At 41.9% G+C, this 22,449-nt stretch overlaps 1 pseudogene; it reads left to right on the forward strand.

Moving 5' to 3' along the window:
• The first annotated feature begins 15,162 nt into the window (after window positions 1-15,162).
• LOC137616807 (5S ribosomal RNA) lies at window positions 15,163-15,281 on the forward strand (annotated as a pseudogene).
• Window positions 15,282-22,449: the final 7,168 nt, after the last annotated feature.

Raw genomic sequence — 22,449 nt, forward strand, 5'->3', positions numbered from 1 at the left:
GTTTTTGAAACCATTTTCACCTTATAGATGAATATTATATGGTAAAAAAGCATTATGCAATAACGACATCCCGTTAAAGTATATAAAACAATGTTCAGCAGTAATCTCTACAATTACTTTTAGTACATTACTATACATTTCCAACCGGAAGAGCTCTATAGAAGGAAGATATGAAATAAAAAAAAGTAGTTTAGAAACGTATGTACAAGAAAAATGTCAAGTAAGAGAAGAAATTATTTATGATAACAAACCAGATTCAGTTATCATGTATAGAGCTAGGGCCAAGACTAAATGACAGGAAAAGACATGAATTAGGAGAAAGTGTATAGAATGTAAGCTGTCTGGAGCACAGACAGATGACCTCGAGACGAGATAAGAAAAATAAAGGGGGAAGAAAAAAAAGAAGATAATAGGAAACGTTTTATTCAATAAAGAAGGAATAGAAAGAAAGAAAAGAATACACACCAGATGCGGAAAAATAGGGGAGAAGAAAATAAAAGAACTAAAATGAAGAAAAAAAATAAGGTGTCGATGGAAAGACAACTGAACTGAGTGTTTCGTGGTGTATTAAAGCCAACACTTCTTGTTTAAAGCAATGGACATTGACTGACCACAATAGGTCGTCAAAATTGATGATAGAAAGGTGCTATGCTATCTGATTTCAAGGTAGAATGAGATAAAAGTAAAGATTGAGAATTTAATTATTAATTTATTTATGGTACGGGTAAAATTAGCTTAATTACAATAATAAGAATAAGATTAGAAGCTTTGCACCTATCTATAAGGCGATAGAGTGCCCGCAAACTTATTTTGCGGAGTGACAGAGCAATTACGAACTAGGAACCAGATTGGAGATGTCAGATTGCTAGCGTTGTTTTTCTTTAAAATGTTTGTCCTGCATTTCAAAATCCGTCAGTTTTCGCTAGTAATCTGTCGTGTAAAACAAAATCTGACCTATTAACTTCTTCGGAGTATTCACAAAGGTATGTAGGCTATGTTTTTGTCAGTATTTGCTAGATCACATTTGATTTGTTGTAACTTGGTGGTGCAGACTAGACGACCAACACGATTTACATTAATTATAACTTTAAGGAACTAGTAATAATTTAGTTCCTCCACACATCGCATCGCATTTTTTATCAATCAAACCCATGATGTATCCATTACTGCCTTAACTTGAATTAGTAAAGCAAAAAATAAAGCTAAGTAAAACTTGTAAGAATATCATTGGTAACTGTACGCGTTGTTGCCCTCTTATAGAGTCAATCTACCATGTTTTGTTGATATTCAGATGTGCTGCCATACTTTCTAACTCAATTTATTTTTTTTTTTTCGTAAAAAAGTCTGATAATCATGGACATTTTATCAGTTTTCACGATTTGCTACATTTTCCATATGTTAGGAGTTACAAAATTGTCCGGAAGAAATATGAGTTGCCTTCCCTAACCATAGCTTATTATGAATCCTATAAATGACTGGATAATATTTCGTCGATATTTCAGCCGAAGTTGCTTACCGCCTTCGTTCTGGAATAATTGACGGATAACACACACACACACACACACACACACACACACACACACACACACACATATATATATATATATATATATATATATATATATATATATATATATATGTATATATATATTATATTATATTATATATATATATATATATATATATATATATATTATATTATATTATATATATATATATATGTATATATATATTATATATATATTATATTATATTATATATATATATATATATATATATATATTATATTATATTATATATATATATATATATATATATATATATATATATATATATATATATATATATATATATATATATATATATATATAGAGGCCTTTATATTAAACAACAAGAAATGCAGTCGTTTCTAGTCCACTGCAGTACAAAGCCCACAGTCGTTCATATTCATATCTGTGGTTTGGCTAGGTTTCATCAACACGCTGACAACTGCGGATTTGTGATGGTGGGAGACCTTAGTCTGATCACTCACAGCTAACCAACCTAATATCGATGGCCCGGATTAATACAACCTTTTAGGTTATGGCGATGCACAAACCCTTTGACCACGTTAAGGTATCCTCACTCAGAAATGGTGCAATATTAGTTAGGTCATTGAAACTCACATAATTGAATAGATCTTTGCTAATAAACTATTTTGATAATCATGTACTATTGGCGGAAACCTCTATTAACGAAGTTACAGATTAAAAGAAAAAAATATAGTCGTTTTGCTTTAATTGTCATAGCACACCTCACAGGAGCCTCCTTCCACCCGGTAGTTCAAAAAAAAGAAAAAAGTAAAAACGCTGCTAGGTGGTGCTTCCGTCATAAATTACTAGTTCAAACAGAAAAGGTCCCAATGTTTTCTATTTTAAACCTCTTTTGTTATTTATTTTCATTATTGGAATATGCAATACTGTATAACCATAACTCTTATTTTATTGGTCATGTTAATAATAAAATATTAGAGTAGAAAGTGTGTTTGATATATGTATTATTATTATTATTATTATTATTATTATTATTATTATTATTATTATTATTATTATTATTATTATTATGTTCGAACAATGCTGAAGAGAGAAGCTACATCTCACCCCTTTGTTATGTGTGTATTTACCCCTTTAAGTTTTTATAATTGACAAATAACAGCAAAATATTGGCTCACGGGGCTAATACGCGTAGTTGAACATAGTCCGCTTGTCAGAACATAGGAGCAGTGAGATAATGTTTAATCGCAAGTGAAGCGAGAGGAAAAACCAATAAATCATTAGCTATTATGAAAGAAGGTATTTGCAATACAATGGACGCTGCTACGAACGACTCCATAGAAAATGGGATGGAAAATACCGTTTTCTATGGGTCCGAAAGTCTGGCAAACAAAAGATCCAGTGTTTTTGACAGTTTCATTACTGTTACTCGGTTTTGATTACAATAACTATTTTTTTTGGGTACGATGACTTTTTATGACGATTACAGACTGAAAAAAACAAGTTTATTTAGATATCAACACAAAAGACAAGTACAATATATTTCAAGGGATTTCAAACGTTATTAATGACGATAACTAGCACAAAGTCATAGCTTTTCAGTTATCCCAACTTAACTCAATAACTATGGATGTCCGCAGGAATCATTATCAATGACGTTCAAAACACCAAAAATATAAATTTAAAATCAGTTTTATTATCAGCAAACCATTTATTGCACCATTCTATAATTTTACCCTATATATATATATATATATATATATATATATATATATATATATATAATATATATATATACTGTATATATATATGTGTGTGTTGTATATATATATATATATATATATATATATATATATATATATATATATATATATATATGTGTGTGTGTGTGTGTGTGTCTATATATATGTGTATATATAATATATATTGCATATGTATATATATATATATATATATATATATATATATATATATATATATATATATATATATACAGTATATATATATATTATATATAATATATATTGCATAAGTGTATATATATAAATATATATATATATATATATATATATATATATATATATATGTAGTGTGTATATATATATATATATATATATATATATATATATATATATATATATATATATATATATATATATATATATATATTTATATACATATAAGTATGTATATATATATGTATATATATTACACTTTTGGCCAAATTGAGATATACTTCTTTTCATGTTATATATTTTTGTGATGATTCATACGAAAAAGTTACTTGAATCTTTTACAAGTTAAGGTTTTCGGAAATATTGGCTGATGAATATTATTGCTTATTGTTATCACAAGGATGTGTTTACGCTGCTGTGTTATTTTTTCTCCCAGTGGTGTTTTTTTTTTTTTTTTGTTAATGCATTGTGGGTAAAAATGCCTGATCATCCTTTGGTTATGAAATATGGGTACTGTAAAAATGAAGAAACATGATTAGTTTCTGTGTTTCAAGATTATCCAATGAAGTGTGATGTGGAATTCATACATACCTACATCCTTCTACAAAAGTTCGTGTTAATTGACTGGCATGCATTCCGCTGTCCAGACGAGCAATACTTGTTGCTTTCCAAATTTTGAGGTTACTGGACGAATTTTGTATATAAATATAATTTTTTTTTCTACCTTAAATGGTTTGTATCAACTGAATTTGACCTTGATTTCTGCTTTAAATAATCAGATATAGAGGTACAGGCCCCGCTCCCTATATAATTACAGTAATAGGTTCCATAGTGAAAAGTAGGGTTTTTGGGTGGGAGAGTACAGAAAATGTATGAAACAATATTAGCCATCAGATCTAAACACACCCAACTAACGTAACCTACTAGAAAATGTATAAAATAAGGGAAGCTGTCTAACCTAAATACACTCACCTAACCTAAGCTAGGAGAAATCATTTAAACTAAGATTAGCTGTCTAACCAAAACAAATCCATCTAACATAACCTTGGAGATAGTGTGTAAAATAAAAGATGTCCAACCCAACACACCCACCTAACCTAACGTTGAAGAAAAAAGTGTGAAATAAAAGAACCTGTCTAACCTAAACACACACACACCTAACCTAACATAGGAGAAAATGTATGAAAATAAGATTAGCCATCTAACCTAAACTTACCTATCTAACCTAAATACATTCACCCAACTTAAAGCCACCCACCTAACCTAACCTAACCTAGGTGAAAATGTGTAAAATATAAGAAGCTGTCTAACCTAAATACACCCAAATAACCTAACCTAAGAGAAAACATATCGAAAAAATGGCTGTCTAACCTAAATGCACCAACCTAACCTAAGCTTGGAGAAAAAGTACATGTATAACATAAAGAGGAAGTGAAACCTAAACACACCCACCTAACCTATGCTAGGGGTTAGGCATACTTACTTATGTCCCCATACCTCACTTAGGAGGGTGGAAAACTCCTCTACAAAGCTACTGCATGTTTGAACAATAGAATCCATGGCAGTCAACTGACACGCACTTTTGCAGTAGAGTGTATGAATTCAAATATTGCACTCCATTAGATAATCTTGAAACAAAGCAACCAATCATGTTTCAGCATTTTTACAGTACTGTACACATAATCCATAACCAAAAACAAGAGGTTATCAGACAATTTTACTCTCAATGCACAACAGTAGATAAAATATCATTGGGAGGAAATCTATCATAGCAGAATGAACACATCCTTGGTTTAACAATAAGAAACAATATTTATCGCCAAATATTTCTGTAACCCTTAACCCTGGATAGGTACGGTGGGTCGTTTGCGACCCCGAGCGTCAAAAAAAAACAGGTTTTTCTCACGTGACTCACCCCTGTGACTGAATTTGTGGGTGATCGACCTGCAGGAGGTGTCTCCCCTACACGCTCTAGTAGTGTCCAGATGTGCATTGCTGTAGCTGTACTCCTTCCCCGATTTCTGAGACGCGTCGGGGTCGTTCGCGTCCGAGTTTACCCTTCTGAGGTAGTTTGCATAATTATCAAAGTTATTACGTATTATGAAATTGTCGTAGAATGGTGCAACTTGTATAGGTTATCAGTTGTGGAAAGTCTTGGTGGATTGTTTGGCTACCATGTGCATGTTTTTTTTTTTAGTTAAAATGTCGTTCATCACCACGAGGACCATTTTACCGCGAGTGCCCCTTTTTCATTTTTTTTCATTTTTTTGCAAAGTCATTTTTCCGTATGATATTGCCAAATAGTGTCGTAAAACCTTTGCTTGTTTAGTGTTGGAAAGTGTGTCTAGATGATCTGGCTACCCATGCATGACTTTGTTTTTGTCAGATACGACGTAGTTATTGGTATATTGGGTATTTAACTGCGGTTACCAATTTCTGTTTTTTTTCAATATTTGTAAAAATTACTACGTAGTAAGGAATTGCCGTATATTATTCATTTTTTTTTTCATGTTTATGTGTTAGAAAGTGTGCCTTGATGGTTGGGCTAACACGTGCATGTCTTTTTTTTTATCTGAGATGTCGTATATTAGAATGTCGGGCATTTTACCGCGAGTGTCCCTTTTTAATTTTTTTTAATTTTTTTGCCAAGTCATTTTTCCGTAAGATATTGCGAAATAGTTTCGTAAAACTTTTGCTTTTTTAATGTTGGAAAGTGTGTCTAGATGATCTGGCTACCCATGCGTGATTTTGTTTTTGTCAGATACGACGTAGTTATTGGTATATTGGGTATTTAACTGCGGTTGCCAATTTCTGTTTTTTTTTCAATATTTGTAAAAATTTACTACGTAGTAAGGAATTGCCGTATATTATTGATTTTTTTTTCATGTTTATGTGTTAGAAAGTGTGCCTTGATGGTTGGGCTAACACGTGCATGTCTTATTTTTTTATCTGAGATGCCGTATATTAGAATGTTGGGCATTTTTCCGCGAGTGCCCCTTATTATTTGTTTTGCATTTTTTTGCTTAGTCATGTTACCGTAAGGAATTGGCAAGTAGTGTCGCAAAACTTATATTTTTATAGTGTTGGAAAGTGTTTCTAGATGATCTGGCTACCCATGCCTATTTTTTTTTTAGCTAGATATGGTGTATATATAAGTATGTGTTCGATTTTCCTGTGATTGCCATTTTTTCGTTTTTTCCCATTTCTTTCAAAATTACTACGTACTAAGGAACTATCACAGAGTAATATTTCATTTATATGTTTATTTGTCGGAAAATATGCCTTGATGGTTTGCCTAGCACGTGGCTGAAATTTTTTTTTTCTGAAATGCCGTATATTAGAATGGCCATTTTTCCATGAGTGCCCCTTTTTATTTGTTTTGCATTTTTTTGCTTAGTCATGTTACCGTAAGGAATTGGCAAGTAGTGTCGCAAAACTTATATTTTTATAGTGTTGGAAAGTGTTTCTAGATGATCTGGCTACCCATGCCTATCTTTTTTTTAGCCAGATATGGCGTATATATAGGTATGTGTTCGATTTTCCGGTGATTGCCATTTTTTCGTTTTTTCCCAATTCTTTCAAAATTACTACGTACTAAGGAACTATCACAGAGTAATGATTCCTCTAGATGTTTATTTGTCGGAAAATTTTGTTTACTTTTTTTTTGATTGAATATCATCAAATTTTTTTAGCTAAAATATTGTTTTACATTTTTTTTTTCGATTTTATTTCCCTTCAAAAAAAATTTTTTGGTTCAGAATTTTAATTTTATAGTCGTAAAATAATCGACAATTATCCAGCAAACCACCATACAATTTTTATGCATATCCAATAATAATTAGATTAGTAAATAACACCTTGAAATTGACATACCCTTCCTACATTTCAAGTGGCAGATTAGGGAGTCTGAGTCAGTGTGGTTGGCGGCCATTTTGTGGACATATCCGAAGCGTAAGCTGCCCTATCTATATATATTCTTGTTCCCTATAGAATTTGTGATATTTTGGTATATTTTTACCTGCATAAATATCATATTATATATTAAATATATGTATTTTTTTACGAAATTTCCAAGTACTCAAAAAATTACCTTTAGATATGGCCCCTGATATAAATGTAATTTACAAAATAATGAAGATTTTTTTACATATTTCTATTTTAGGATAACATATGTTTATTCCCTAAAAAAATTAGCCACTTCCTATTTCATTTGGGTACCCAAAAAAATTCATGAAATTTGGACAATTTTTTTTGGCCAAAAAAAGTTACCCTTTTTTTGTCATTTCAGATCTTCACCTCCATGGGTCTGACTTCATCCAAAATACATCAAGATGTGTCCTAAACATTCAAGAATCAATTCCTAGAAGGATTTGTGTATATATGTATAAACTTTTTTTTTATGAATTTTTATGTCAGGTCTTTTTTTTTTCTACTTAATTTTTTAAAATATTTATAATAAATAGTTTTTCTGCAGATGAGTAGTATTTATCTTTACAGTTGTTTTAAGCATTCATTGAAGTTTTTTTTGGCAAAAGAAAAAAGGAGGTTACTGCAAAAACTGATTTTTCAAGAATTTTTTTTGGCGTCGGGGTCGTTCGCGTCCGAGTATACCCTTAAAGGGGTGTCCGAGGACCGTACCTATCCAGGGTTAACTTGAAGATTCAAGTAACTTTTCTGCTTGAATCATCAAAAAGATGTACAGTAGGCTCCCGCCATACGACATTAATCCGATCCGGAGTTGGTATCGTTTGGTGAAAATGTCGTATGGCGGGTAATAGAATAGTTAATGCGTGAAAAACCCCAGGTAAAAACATTGAAATTAGTATGTAACAAAATACAGTAGTATAGTAAGCACTGTACTACAGTATACATATATATAATATACAGTACATGTACTGTACAGTATATAATTAAATAACATGTACAGGATAAATAAAAATTATATACTGTACAGTACTGTAAAGGAAAAATTAAATTTTATTTACCTTTGGAGTGACGTGACTTGAGCTGGTAGTGGGTGGAGGCAGAGGGGGGAGGAGATGGTAGATATAAAAACGTATCAATGCTAATTATGTTATGTACATTTAATAATAAATTTATTCTTACTATTAAACACATAAAATTAAAAATGCTTTTTTTTTATTATTTTTGTCTTTTGAAATTTATTTTATGATTTCTTTTTTTTAGAAGTTAAAAAATTACTCTTTTTTAGCTTTTTTGATAGAATCACTATTATCGTCTTTGCTTTCTGACACTTCTCTTTTGGAGAAATATCTATCCAAAGAAGCCTGTTTCTGACGATTCCTCAACATATTTCTAAAATGACGCATACACTTGTCTTTAACACTCTGCATAAGACGACTTGTGTGAAGTTTTTCTGGGTGTTTCTTTTCAATGAAGTTCGTAAGGTTTTCATACCAACCGATAGCTTCCCTTATTTCTGCCGATGTCGTTTCTTCAGTCTCCCCCCCCATCCTCGCCACCACTAGAGCTGTGCTCTTCTTGAATGATGGTCAACTGCGTTGCCTCCAATTCCTTTAAGTCTTCAGTCGTAAGCTCCTCCCTGTGCTCCTCGATAATGTTATGGATGTCAGCCTAATCAAAAACAAGCCCCATGGACCTCCCGATTGAAATTATTTCCTCAACATCACCCTCAGGGGCAGGATCATCAACGGCCTCGTCTTCGGTTGAGGGATTGAAACCTTCAAAGTCTCGTTCTGCCACAACAGCTGGCCACAGTTTCTTCCATGAGGAGTTCAAGGTGCGCCGTGAAACCTCATTCCAAGCTTTGTCGATCATCTTCAGGCATTGAACGATGTCAAAATGCCCCTTCCAAAATTCACGGAGGGTGAGTTGAGTGCTTTCGGTAACTTCGAAGCATCTTTTGAACAGATGCTTCGTATAAAGCTTCTTGAAGTTGGCAATCACTTGCTGGTCCATAGGCTGGAGGAGAGGGGTGGTGTTTGGTGGCAGATAGAGAACCTTAATGAAGGAGAAGTCAGGATGAATGATGTCCTCGAGGCCAGGAGGGTGAGCAGGGGCATTGCCCAGTACCAGGAAACATTTGAGAGGAAGATCGTTCTCTTCTAAATAGTTCTTGACACCAGGACCGAAGCAGACGTTTATCCACTCAATAAATATGGTCCTCGTGACCCAGGCCTTGGCATTAGACTTCGAAACTACCGAGAGCCTCTCCTTTCGTGATATTTTGTGTCTTGAAGGCACGAGGATTTTCCGAGTGGTATACCAGTAGGGGCTTAATTTTTAAGTCCCCACTGACATTTGCACAAAATGCGAGCGTAAGTCTGTCCGTCATCGGTTTATGGCCCGGGAGTTTCCTTTCTTCAGCTGTGATATATGTACGGCGGGGCATTTTCTTCCAGAAAAGGCCATTGTTCCGTAACCGAAATACAAACCACGCTATTTACATTGGGTGTACCTTTTAGCGCAGCTGAAATGGCGAGCCATTAGAATTTAACGAGGGTGTATTACCCCCGCGCTAGTTAGCGGGGGGGTAGGGGAGTGGTAGCTAGCTACCCCTCCCCCCCCTCACACACAGATGAATGCTCACTTTCACTTTTGGCTCGGACTGCGACAGACGTCTCTGTCTTGGTCCTCTCTTGGCAGCCATTGTTTGTTTTGTCTTTACTTAATCGCTGACTTTTCTTTTACTCAATATATATGTAAACATGTTTTCATGTTTGTATATATATTTGAGTATAGAAATCAGTAAGTTTCTTTTTCAGAGTTGTGTGTGTAGTGTACGATATCTCCGTGGAGTCCTCGGCAGTTAGGCCACCACGGCGTAATTTTATGGGTTGCGATCGAGTTTGACTTCGGTCTTTCTCTCTCTTGAGGTCGTTCACCCTTTTTCTACGTGTTACTACGCCCTTGTAGCTTCCTTTCCGTGTGGGGGGTTTGCTACGCCATACGTTTGTCTCAATCAGTTTATGAATCTAATTGTAGTTGTTTTTTTTCAGCTTGTAGAACGATTCCTTTCGGGGTTTTCGTTCCTTCTTTAGTGTTCATTCTTTTTTAAATTACATAATTACATAGTTTCATAATTATAATTGTTATAATTCTGTTTTGGTTACAGCTCTCCTTCCGTGAGTGTAAGTGGTTGTAAGGGCACGTGCCTGTTGTGTAATTCTTGTTTCCTTTCCCTCGGGATTCCTCTTGGGAGCCTTCCCGGGGGAATGAATGTGTACTAATGATTTTTGTTTTATTTTTTTACAGTTACCGATTTAGTTTGTTTCTGTAATATGGCAACGGTGTGAGCTGTCTTGTTGAGGCCAGGGGATTCGGCTGTTGCTGCCTCCCCCCTTGCATTTTCGTCAGGGGCATGTCTCCTTCTACTGGAAGTACTCCCGTGACGAGTGACAGCTCTCCAGTTCATTTTAGAACTCTCAGGAGGCTTGCCTCCCTGGGCGGGTAACTTTCCTTCCGAGGGAAGTTTTTCCTGTCCAGGCTTGAGTTTTTCCCCTTTTGGGGGGTTCTTCTCTTGCCTTTTTTTCATGGGACTATGCTCTTGGTGCTGAGCGGTCACACCTGCAGTTTCGCTCACGGGGCTGGGCAACTGCAGGAGCCCCTCTTCGGAGGATTGCTCCTTTTAGGTCACTGACTGACCAGTCTCTTCTACGAAGTGTTTCTCTTTCGTTTGCGAGAGAGTACACTCATAGAGACTCCTCTTCGGAGGATTCTTCTGCTGCTGTTGCTGCTTGGCCTCCTTCGTCGTAAGGCCCACCGTCCGCCTCGTCGTAAGGGCCTCTCATCTCCCTATAAGGGTGCTAAGAGGCGCCTTTTTGAATCTCCGTTTGCAGCCTACAACTCCTTCTTCTTGATCTTCCGCCTTGGTGCAGATGGACAGCAGTCTGATCTCGTCTTCCGACGGGCAACGGTCTTCCCGATGGACAACGGTCTTCCAACGGACATCAGTCTCCCGGCGGACAGGCAACGGTCTTCCGATGGACATCTGTCTCCCGACGGACAACGTTCCCTTCGGGGCAAACGGTTGCCTCCCACGGGGGTTCTTCCCTTGCGTGTCAGGGTTCCCCTGCGCGCCCTTCTGCTGTGTTCTCTCCTGCTCCTGCTCAGTGTTAGCGCACAGACGCTCTCCTGCTCATTAGCACTTCCTGATCGCTAGCGCTCTCCTGTTCGCCAGCGCTCTCCTGTTCGTCAGCGCTCTCCTGTTCGTCAGCGCTCTCATGATGATCATCCCTGATGTTCCTGTTGGTTCCTGTTACGCGCCCTGTGCGCCCACGTTCGCCCTCGCGATCTAGAACTTCGGTTCAGGTCTGGGTCAAGGACTTTTCTTTTATGCGCAGGCTTCCACGCGTTGCCTTCTGCTCGTTAGCGACCATAGACGCGTCAACGTTCACCTGCTCGCCAGCGATCTCCTACGCGTCAACGATCGCCATCGATCTGCCGGCACGCCCTTCTTTGCCACACACCAATGGGCGCCAACGGTTTTCTAACCGTCTAGGATCGCCTGATTAACAGCTGCCTTCAGCGCTCACCTTCCTGATGCACCTGCGCGCCTTCTGTTAGTGCGATGCGCGCTAACCATCGCTAGTCTCTCTCGCGTTGGCTATCGCCTACGCACCCGTGTGATTCTTCATCTGCTCGCTAGCGTTTTTAACGCACCACCGTTCGCCAACGCGCCGTCGCGCCATCGCCCACCGGCGCGTCAGCGCTCACCAGCTCACCACCGATCGCCTGTTGATCCACATCGCCAGCGGTCTTCCTTGCCCATGCGGCAGCGCGTTTCCTCGCCATCGCGCTAACGCTTGCGTTCGCCGCCTCGGACTCGCGCTCATTCACCTGCCCACCCTCACGACCGCTCGCCTGCTCGCCTGCGCGACTGCTCACCTGCTCGCCCGCGCGACCGCTCGCCTGCGCGACTGGTCACCTGCGCGACCGCTCGCCTGCGCGACTGGTCACCTGCGCGACCGGTCACCTGTGCGACCGCTCGCCTGCACGCCCGCGCGACCGCTCGCCCGCGCGACCGCTCGCCCGCGCGACCGCTCGCCTGCGCGCCCGCGCGCCCGCGCGACCGCTCGCCCGCGCGACTGCTCGCCTGCGCGACTGCTCGCCGGCGCGACTGCTCGCCCGCGCGACCGCTCGCCCGCGCGACCGCGCGACCGCTCGCCCGCGCGACCGCTCGCCCGCGCGACCGCTCGCGCCACCGCTCGCCCGCGCGCCCGCGCGACCGCGCCACCGCTCGCGCCACCGCTCGCCCGCGCGACCGCTCGCCCGCGCGACCGCTCGCCCGCGCGACCGCTCGCCCGCGCGACCGCTCGCCCGCGCGACCGCTCGCCCGCGCGACCGCTCGCCCGCGCGACCGCTCGCCCGCGCGACCGCTCGCCCGCGCGACCGCGCGCCCGCGCGACCGCGCGACCGCTCGCCCGCGCGCCCGCGCGCCCGCGCACTCGCGCGACCGCTCGCCCGCGCGCCCGCGCGACCGCTCGCCCGCGCGACCACGCGACCGCGCGCCCGCACGCCCGCACGCCCGCGCGACCGCTCGCCCGCGCGACCACTCTCCTGCGTGACTGTTCGGCTGCGCGCCTGCGCGACCGCTCGACTGCGCGCCCGTGCGACCGTTCGCCTGCGCGACTGTTCGCCTGCTCGCCCGCGTGACCGCTCACCTGCGCGCCCGCGCGACCGCTTGCCTGCTTCCGCACGCCCACGTGCCTGCACGTCTACGCTCATGCGCGTCCGTGCACATGCTCTCCAATGTTCGCCCGCTCGCGAACAAACGGTATTCCATCGCGCGGACGGACGGTGTTCCGTCGCGCGAACCTACAGTGTTCCGTCTCGCGAACCTACGGTGTTCTGTCGCGCGAACTGACGGTGTTTCGTTGCGCGAGCCGACGGTGTTCCGTCGCGCGAACCGATGGTGTTCTATCGCTCGAACCTACAGTGTTTCTTCGCATGAACGTCGGCTTAATTCTTACAGTATCCATTGCTCATCTATGGGTTATCGCTCGCCGACCACCAGCTCTCGCCCTTCCTACCACGCTCGCCCTCCTTCTGCACTCCTTCGCTCACCTTCGTTTGCGTTCCTGCGTGACCGCGCATGGGCGCTTCCACGTTCGCCCACGCGCAAATCTTTGAATTACCATCGCGCGAGCTCCAGGGCGATTGCGACCACGATTCCCATTGGGGTTTTCGCAGCATGGCCAGCCTGATGAGTTCTTCTTGAGCGTATTTCCAGAACACGGCGTCACCCCGTAAACCCAGAGCATGGCACTTGCAAGAATAGGAAGAAACTTCAGGGAGGTCTGAGCAACACTCCTCTTTCCAGAACCTGGGTTAGCCCTTCCCCGTCATTCCCTGGAAGGATTTTTTGGCGGGGGGCTTTCCATTCGAGATTTCTCCATCGGCCAAGGGGTGACTGCTTACCCCTTCCTCTGGGGGCTTACCAGGTCCTTTCCCTCCTCGGTTACGGCCCGAGGTTTGGTTCAAGGAAGCTACAGGAAGATCATGGGTACTTTCCTCCTCTCGGGCTCAGGCACCTTGGCGTTTCGTCGTTAAGTATCTAACTTGCGGACAAGCTCGATGTTGTACCATCTGGACGCGCTGACTGAGGGCTTCCTTCGGGTGTCTCATCTGTGGATGTCGACAACCTCAGACACCCTTCCATCCTTGAGAAGAGTTTGTTTGTGCCCAAGGACAGAGACATAGACAGCGGCTGTGCGGAGGAAGTCGACTTCCGTTTTCACTCCTCCAAGGCGCTTTCTTCCAGACTCTGCAGGTCTCCAGCGCCCTTTTCTTTCAACCACGTCGGCCTAAGTTATCGGCTACGACAACTGAGACAAGGTGTCCAATTGCAGTTTCCTCCTGTCAGGAACAGATGGCACGGGAGGCTCCCCCGGGGGGGGGGGCATAGTCCTAAAGGGAGCGGCAGAGTTCACGAACTCTAGGATAGCAGGTTTCACGCTGGGAGGATGCTTAAGGTTACTCATCCGGATGACAGCTTCCCGATGCCCATTCCCGCACGATCTCTGTGATCAGCCAAGGATATCGCGCCTGCCGTCTCTGTCAGCGAATTCAGTGTCTCTGAACCTGTATGCCATAGCGTCGGCAAGAGTTGCCCGGTTGGGCAGAATGATCCATACCTTAGGCGAAGGTCCTCCATAGGATCATCGACGGCTTCACCCCCGGCCTCTTCAGTCGATCCTTTCTTGTAAGGAAGGATCTGAGAGGGGAGTTCCATAGTCGACCTCTCAGCCCTGATCAAGTTTGTCGAACAAACTTCGGCCAGCGTAGAACAGCAGAATTGATCAGACTGGTAACGAGGCGACAGGACTCCTTAAACCCTGGATCGGAAGGACGGGTACTTTCAGTTTCCATTCCATCCATCTTCCAGGGAGCTCGTGGAATTCAGCCTAGACTGCAAGTATTCCTGCTTATGATGCAGTGTGGCGATCCCGCCATGGCATAGCAGGTTTTTTTCCCCAGAGAACTCTCCCTGCTTTCCTCATGGCCGCTAAGGTGCAGGCTTCCGCCCCCTTCAATTTTTGGAGGGCTGGTCAACTCCGGTAGGCTCGGGTTCGACCTTCTTCAGCGCCGGGACAAACTTCCGGATGCTTAATATGAGTGTGGGTTCATGGTATTTTGCTTGGAGCCTTCTCTTCTTCTGCCTCAACATCTGGAGTATCTGGCCATGATATTGAGTCAACGGCCTTACCACGTTGGAAACTCCGCTTCTCGTCCGTCCAGCGAGGTTAAGCAACGTCGGTTCTGGTCGGTACTTGGATGGGTGACCACCTGGGGACGCCAGATTCAGTTGCCACATCCTCCGAGCCTTCCTTTCAGTTGACTGTGGCAAGACTGAGGAGAGTCGCATAACCTGTTTTCAGTCAAGCAGAGCTTTCAGCCCTACCTTGGAACGTTTCCTAGTTCTCCTTTCCTCATTGACCCGTCTATAGTCCGAACGGTCGCCTCAGGATAAGTTCCATGTGGGGCGGTCCAAGTTCCGGTGGTTTCAGGCAACGATTAACCGGACTTCCTGGCCCCTATGGGACCAGCGGAACTATTAGACCTGCAATGGGCGTTGACCTATGGAATCTCTTGATGGTAGTGGATATTCTCGTCCTTTCCCCACATTCTTGATGCTGTTCTCGGACTCGTCAAAGAAAAGGGGGGGGGGGGGTCATGTTCCGGTCCAGGCCTATGGTCAAGACCTGAAGGATACCTCTCCATCATTCAGGCAGGCTTAGGGGCCGTAGTCTGGCCCCTCTACAGATCCTACAGCTCCTGCCGAGTCGCTCCGTGCGCGTCGACTTCATGATTCTGGCGTGTTCTAACCAGCAGGGGACGCATTTTCACACCTTCACATCTTGCAGTAGAAATAGCGGGATGATTGAGATACTCTCAATACCACCATCGGCTCTCTCATTCCAGGCAGAGGAATGTTCTCTCCGACTATCCGAGCAGAGCCTCGTAGAGTGAGTGTACCTGGGGGTCTTTGGCCTTGAGTAACCAGCAAGTCCTGGTCTGGGGGACCTGATCGCGACAGCTTGGAACCTCAAGCTTCCGCTGTTCTTCCCCCCAGTCTCAGATCCCGAGACTCTGGCAAGATGCATTCCGGGGATGGTGGGACAACTTCGACGCCTGCGTCTTCCCTCCTTTTTGTCTGTGGACAATGGGTCTCAACAAGACCAGGTTGTCTGTCAACCTTTCAATGGGAGAGCTCCACTGGGACTATATGCAGATCGGTTTCTGGACCCTCTGCTTCCCTGACGGAACTCCCGGGAGAGCTTCTCCCACGGCGCAGACTACTCAAACAACCACACTGCAACATCTCTCCCGAACCGGGGCGTCGCTTCGGCTTCATGCCTGGAGACATTACGCCTCCTCCTCAAGTAGAGACAACCCGCTACAGTCGCGGTACGGAGGTCGCGTCATTTGCGATAGTCATCCGCAGGGGTCTTCCAGGCAAAGTGAAGAGTCGTGGTTGGTGCCGTGGGAGATATACCTCTTCCCTTGAGGCCTCTTCTCCAGCAATATTGGTCTTATTGCCTGTCGGAGGGAGGAAACTCCTTTCCGCTCTCGGCAATGAAGCCTGTCGCTCAGCCTTTCCCTGACCTCCAGGCTTAAAGGAATAACTTTTTCCTGCCCGCTGGATCTTTCCTCGCTCATGCGAAGCTACGATCGTCCCTGCCCTAGTCGGAGGAAGACCTCCAACTTGGAGCATGGCTCGGACTTTTTAGTCCCTTAAGAGATCTTCTCAAGACCCTTTACGACAGGCCTCGGATTGTATTCCGCCTTGGGTCTCCTGCTCACTCTGGCCACGGCCAGTGTGTAAGCAATCTTCTTGGTCTCATACGACTCCGCCCTTTCTAAGGAAGAGGGGAAGGCAACATTCAAGTTCGCTCCTGAGTTGTTGGCTAGACTCAGAATCTGGGGGTCCCGGCCCTTCGGTCCAATTCCTTCAAGATTTTGAGTCTCCATTCTATATCTGATGTCCCAAGACCTTCTCTTTCTTGCCAGTAAAGGAATCGAGAGGTTAGCTTTGGGAAGAGCTGCAGTTTGTCCTCAGTTGCAGCCGATTTGGGAGCACAAGGAGGACACGGGGGAGAGTCACCAGTATACCTCTTCAGCCCGGACTCAAGGACATTCATCTCGACCTGTCTCCAGACCCTCCCCCGTCACGTCGCCCTACAGCACGATGTTGGATACATCGCAACGTCCCTCGCCTTCGAGTAATACTACTCTGTGACGCAGGTGCTACAAGCTGGAGTCTGGAAGCGTCTAATGACCTTCGCAGCCCGCTTCCTGCAGGGCGTGACCCACAGGAGTCTCGATACGTTTTCTATCGTTCTGTGGTGGCTACACAACAGCTGGTCTAACCTCAGGCTCCTTTTTGGACAGGTAGCAGAAGGTTGAGGGCATTGTTATCAGGTTTTAGTCTGCATGAACGAAAGAAGTATGTCTGGCCCTTATTTCTTTCTTCATCATCCCCTCTACGGGGAAGCAGCATCCTGGTCTCTGCATAGCTGACCTCGAACCTCTGCAGGTAAACCATGCTTCCTTGTGTTCCGAGTATTGAGTCAATACTTTCGCGTCCCCCATACCCTGACGAGGTGGTATTGGGAACGTCCTAACCCAGAGTTCCTTCTGGAACTCCAGGTCAACTGCCTAGGACGGGTCACACTTCTTCCTTCACACACAAGCTTATGTAGGCCACACGGTTCCTTGCGGAGCAAGGAACTTGTGAGGTGCAGGGACTCCTTTTCTCGAGTGCGACTCACTCGGATTCTGAGTTCCCGGGTAAAGCCAAAGCCAGTATGGCTGGGGACTTTCCACCCTACCTAAGGGGTAAGTCACCCAATGTAAATAGCGTGGTTTGTATTTCGGTGACGGAACAAATGACAAATTCAAAGATAATTTGTATTTTTCCTAACCATACAAACCTTAGCTATTTACACATACTTGCCCGCCAGCCCTGACCCCCAAGACAAGTTCTACCTCTAAGTGAAAGTGAGCATTCATCTGTGTGTCAGGGGGGGGAGGGGTAGCTAGCTACCACTCCCCTACTCCCCCCCCCCCCGCTAACTAGCGCGGGGGTAATACACCCTCGTTAAATTATAATGGCTCGCCATTTCAGCTGCGCTAAAAGGTAAACCCAATGTAAATAGCTAAGGTTTGTATGGTTAGGAAAAATACAAATTATCTTCGAATTTGTCATGTTTCATCACAGCTAAACACTTGCTGAGGAATGTAGCTTTCTCTTGAAATTACGTTCTCAAACTTCTTGAGGAATTCTTCTGCTGCTTTCTTGTCAGAACTGGCCGCCTCTCCATGCCTGACGACTGAGTGAATACCAGTCCTCTTCCTAAAGCGATCAAACCACCCACGAGAAGCCTTGAACTCTTGGGGGGCTTGCTGCGACATTCCTTCATCTCCGCCGTCTCTCTGGGCTTCCACGAGATCGGCAAAGATGGCGCTCGCCTTGTGCGAAATTACCGATTGCGCGAGTGTATCACCAGCGATTTCTTTCTCTTTAATCCATAGAAGAAGGAGTCTCTCCATCTCATCGTTGATTGAGGTCCTTCCACTGGCAAGGACAGTCATGCCTTTAGAAGACTTACTTGCTTTAATGGCTTCCTTATTCTTGATAATTGTACCAATCGTAGACTGGTTACGGCCATACGTACTAGCGAGGGTAACGATGCGCATGCCTTCTTCATATTTCTTTATTATCTCCAGCTTCGTTTCCATAGGAATCATCTTCTTACTTCTCCCTTTAACATCACTAGCAATCTTGGGACCCATGGCTAACGAATTGAAGTTATAATTAAGTACTAAAATGCACAAGAAATACGATATCGCAAGCACTCACATGAGTTCAAGTCTTTACGAAACGCACACGAGAATCTGAACTGAGCGCGCGTATAACAAAGAGAGAGCGAGGCAGCATCTCTCTCAGGCATTGTGGGAGGGATTTCGGCCAATAGTGTATCGGCATCTTAGTGACGCCGAAACACCGACCAATAGCAGACCAGCTTCTTAGTGACGTATGCAGTGACGTATGAGCGTGGTGGTAAGCTAGTGACTTGCACAGTCGTACGCGTAGAAACTGCCAAGTTTGAGTTTTGGAATTCGATGCCGTAAGGTGGGGAAAATGTCATAACGAGGGGACGAAAAAAACATTGTATTCCACACCATAACGGGATAAAAACGTAAGCTGGGGATGCCGTACCCCGGGGTACTACTGTATAGGCAAAAAAGTCAATATCTTAATTTGGCAGAACCTGTATTAATTCCGTGCTCAGGTTAGACATCTCATATTTTACACATTTTCTCCTAAGTTAAAATAGGAGGGTATGTGTAGGTTTTACAGTTTCTCTTATTTTATACATTTTCTAGGTTAGGTTAAATAGATGTGTTTAGGTTAGACATCTCTTATTTTACCTGTTTATCTGTCAGAGTTTGGCTGAAATTGTAATTTTATCACTAAACAGACCACCTAACCAAACCTAGGAGAAAACCTATAAAGATGATAAGCTGTCTAACCTAAACACACCCACCTAATCTAACCTAGGGGTTGGGCCTACTTACTTAGCTCCCATATCCCCTTACTTTACTTAGGAGGGTAGAAAACTGCTCTACAAAACTACTGCACGTCTTGAACAGAATTCATGGCAGTCAACTGGCAAGCACGTTTTTAGAGGGACGGATGCATTCTAAAATCACAGTTATTTCGATAATTTTGAAACAAAGTTTTCAATCATGTTTCAACATTTTTACTGTTCCCAAAATTCATAACCATGAACAAAGGATGATCAGGAATATTTACCCAACATCTACAGTAACCCATTAATAATATTTATCCCATCTTCTACTTCATTGGGTTAGAAAATTAAAAGAAAATTATAAGAGTACCATTTTAAATAATCGCTGGGTAAAGGCATACAGCCGCAATAACAACCAAACAAAAAACTGCTGTTTTGCTTTTATTTCAATAATCGTACCATTTTTTTCTACTTACATAGTAGTTTGGAAGAATTGACTTGATATGTTCGGTATAATCATATAGGCTACTGTAGTTGTGTTGAAGTAAAATAAAGATAAGAATCCCAACTTTCGTCACCTAAAACTTTTGTTTTGGAAAACTAGGATTATTTACACTTTGCTAAGAGATGGCGGTAGATGATATGTTTACATATTCGTCAATGATGAATATGTAAACATTACTTAAACTCACAAATTGTTTTATTTTTATACTTTGTTAACCATGGATAGGTATCGTTATTTCACCACCTTGGATAGGTTTCGATGGGTCGACCTCGACCTGAAGTCCAAAAAAAATTCATAAAAAATTCATTTTCAAGCCAATTGACAATCTTTTTATATCAAAAAATTTTTTAAAGAATATTCTAAACTTCAAAAAATTTATTATTACAAATAAATAAAAAAAATAAGTATGCAAAATAAATGACTTTACAAAAATATTCACCTAAAATCTAAATATGGAAATAAACTAAAACTATTCTAAGCACTTATTCTATGATAATCGAGCACCATTTGCTGAGATCCAGGAGGGGAGGGGGGGGGGGGGGTAGGGAACCAAAAGGGAACGTTTCCTGAAATGAGAAAAAAAAGTTTGTTTTTTGGCCAAAAAAATCTATCTTCAAAATTTATTTTGGGCAGGTAAATGACATAGTTAGTGACTGAAATTTTTACAAGATATTGTATTATCGTACAACAAAAAAGTGTAAAAGAATCTGCACTTGGATATTATTTCGTGTTATATAAAGTGGCAATTTTTTATTTTTTTTCTTCTATTTTTCTTCTATTTTTTTTGCTGAGTTCTATTATGAAATTTTTCAAGAAAAATCCTTATATCCATTGCTGAGCATGGTATCTATGCATGAAAATATCATGCATATAAAAAAGAGGAATACATAGAGCTATGCCAGCTTACCGGTCGGATATGCTCACAAAATGGCCGCCAACCATACCACCTTGAAAGGCCAAATCTGCTACCTGAAATGGAGAAAGATATGTCGATATTAGCGAGTTATTTACTTATATAATTGTTCGAAGATTTGTATAAAAATATTATGGTAGCTAGAATGAAGTTTATAGATGATTTTGCAAATTAAAAGAAATAAAATAATGATCATAATTAGGTTATCATAAAGGTACAGACTTACAGAAACAGGAAAAATTATAAACTATTTTATAAAAACATACGGGGTAGAAGTCATTCACAAACACTTTACAACAATCCTTTTTTATACATGCCTAAACATTACTGCACATTCGATAATTATATAAAAACTTTGATATTACACAACTTATTGATGGGTCGAGCTCGACCCAAGGGTATCTTAGAAATAGCACAAGGAAAATAGCTGGGATGAAATGCGTCCTCAACCAACTGCTGAGCACGGTGAACTAAGGTCTTGCAGGTTAATATCATGCGCAACCAATACGAACGAAAAATTATGGCAAAAAACATGTTTTTTTTAACCTCACTGGGTCGTATACGACCCACCACACCTATCCAGGGTTAATTAAACAGTAATACAGCTTATTTTATAAACTAAAAACATAAATATCTTTGTAATAATTGTTTTTTTTAGGAAATATGAAATATCCTTTGGTAGCATGCCTTAATTAGCTAATTGGGAAACATAAATGTAAACAGTGGAAAAGATTATAATTCGCTATGTTATAATTTACAAATACGATACTAAGATGGGAATATTACATGCATTACTATTGGATACAATTAAGTGAAACACCAGTTTAATCAAAATGCAGTTTATTTCAAATTTAGCTGTAATTTTTTACGTACAATGTACAGCGAGAGCTAGGATGAACTGGGTGGAAAGAGTGGCGAGTGGCGTGAAGCACCCCCAATGTAAATGAGCACGGGCTATTTGGAATCATCGTGCCACCACATTTTCTATCATTAATATTTGAATTTTTATTCAATAGGTATTGTGGATCTCTGTGTCGCATATAAGTAAAATCACGGAGCATAAACTTGCGTGAAGCGGTGAGTGACTGTAATAAATTTTACTTCATTACGTAACTGCAGGGTTTACCCCTGTTGCTCGTGGGTGCTAAATGGTCTCACAGGCCCCATAATTAGGCTATACAGCCTAAATTTATAAATTCAGTAGAATTCAAAACTTTCTACTATGAGGAATGATACAAGCTAAATGATGCAATCCAAGGAGAATTATGGGAAGAGATGGATAGGAATATTGACCTCACTAGAGTTATAAACTAATGGATAGGAATATTGATTATAGTGGTATCAATGTCAGGTCTAGAGAAATTGTTCTAGATTATTTTGGTCCTGCAAACCATCATCGGATAGGCTATGTAGTCCTATATTTATATTTCATTGTCATTAATAAATATTTGTTTTAAAATCTTAGCTAATATTTTTCTTCCTGTATTTAATATTTTTTTTTTCTTTGCAGATTCACTCTCTTCAT

The sequence above is a fragment of the Palaemon carinicauda genome, chromosome 22 (genome assembly GCF_036898095.1).
Source record: "Palaemon carinicauda isolate YSFRI2023 chromosome 22, ASM3689809v2, whole genome shotgun sequence".
Classification (NCBI taxonomy): Eukaryota; Metazoa; Arthropoda; class Malacostraca; order Decapoda; family Palaemonidae; genus Palaemon; species Palaemon carinicauda.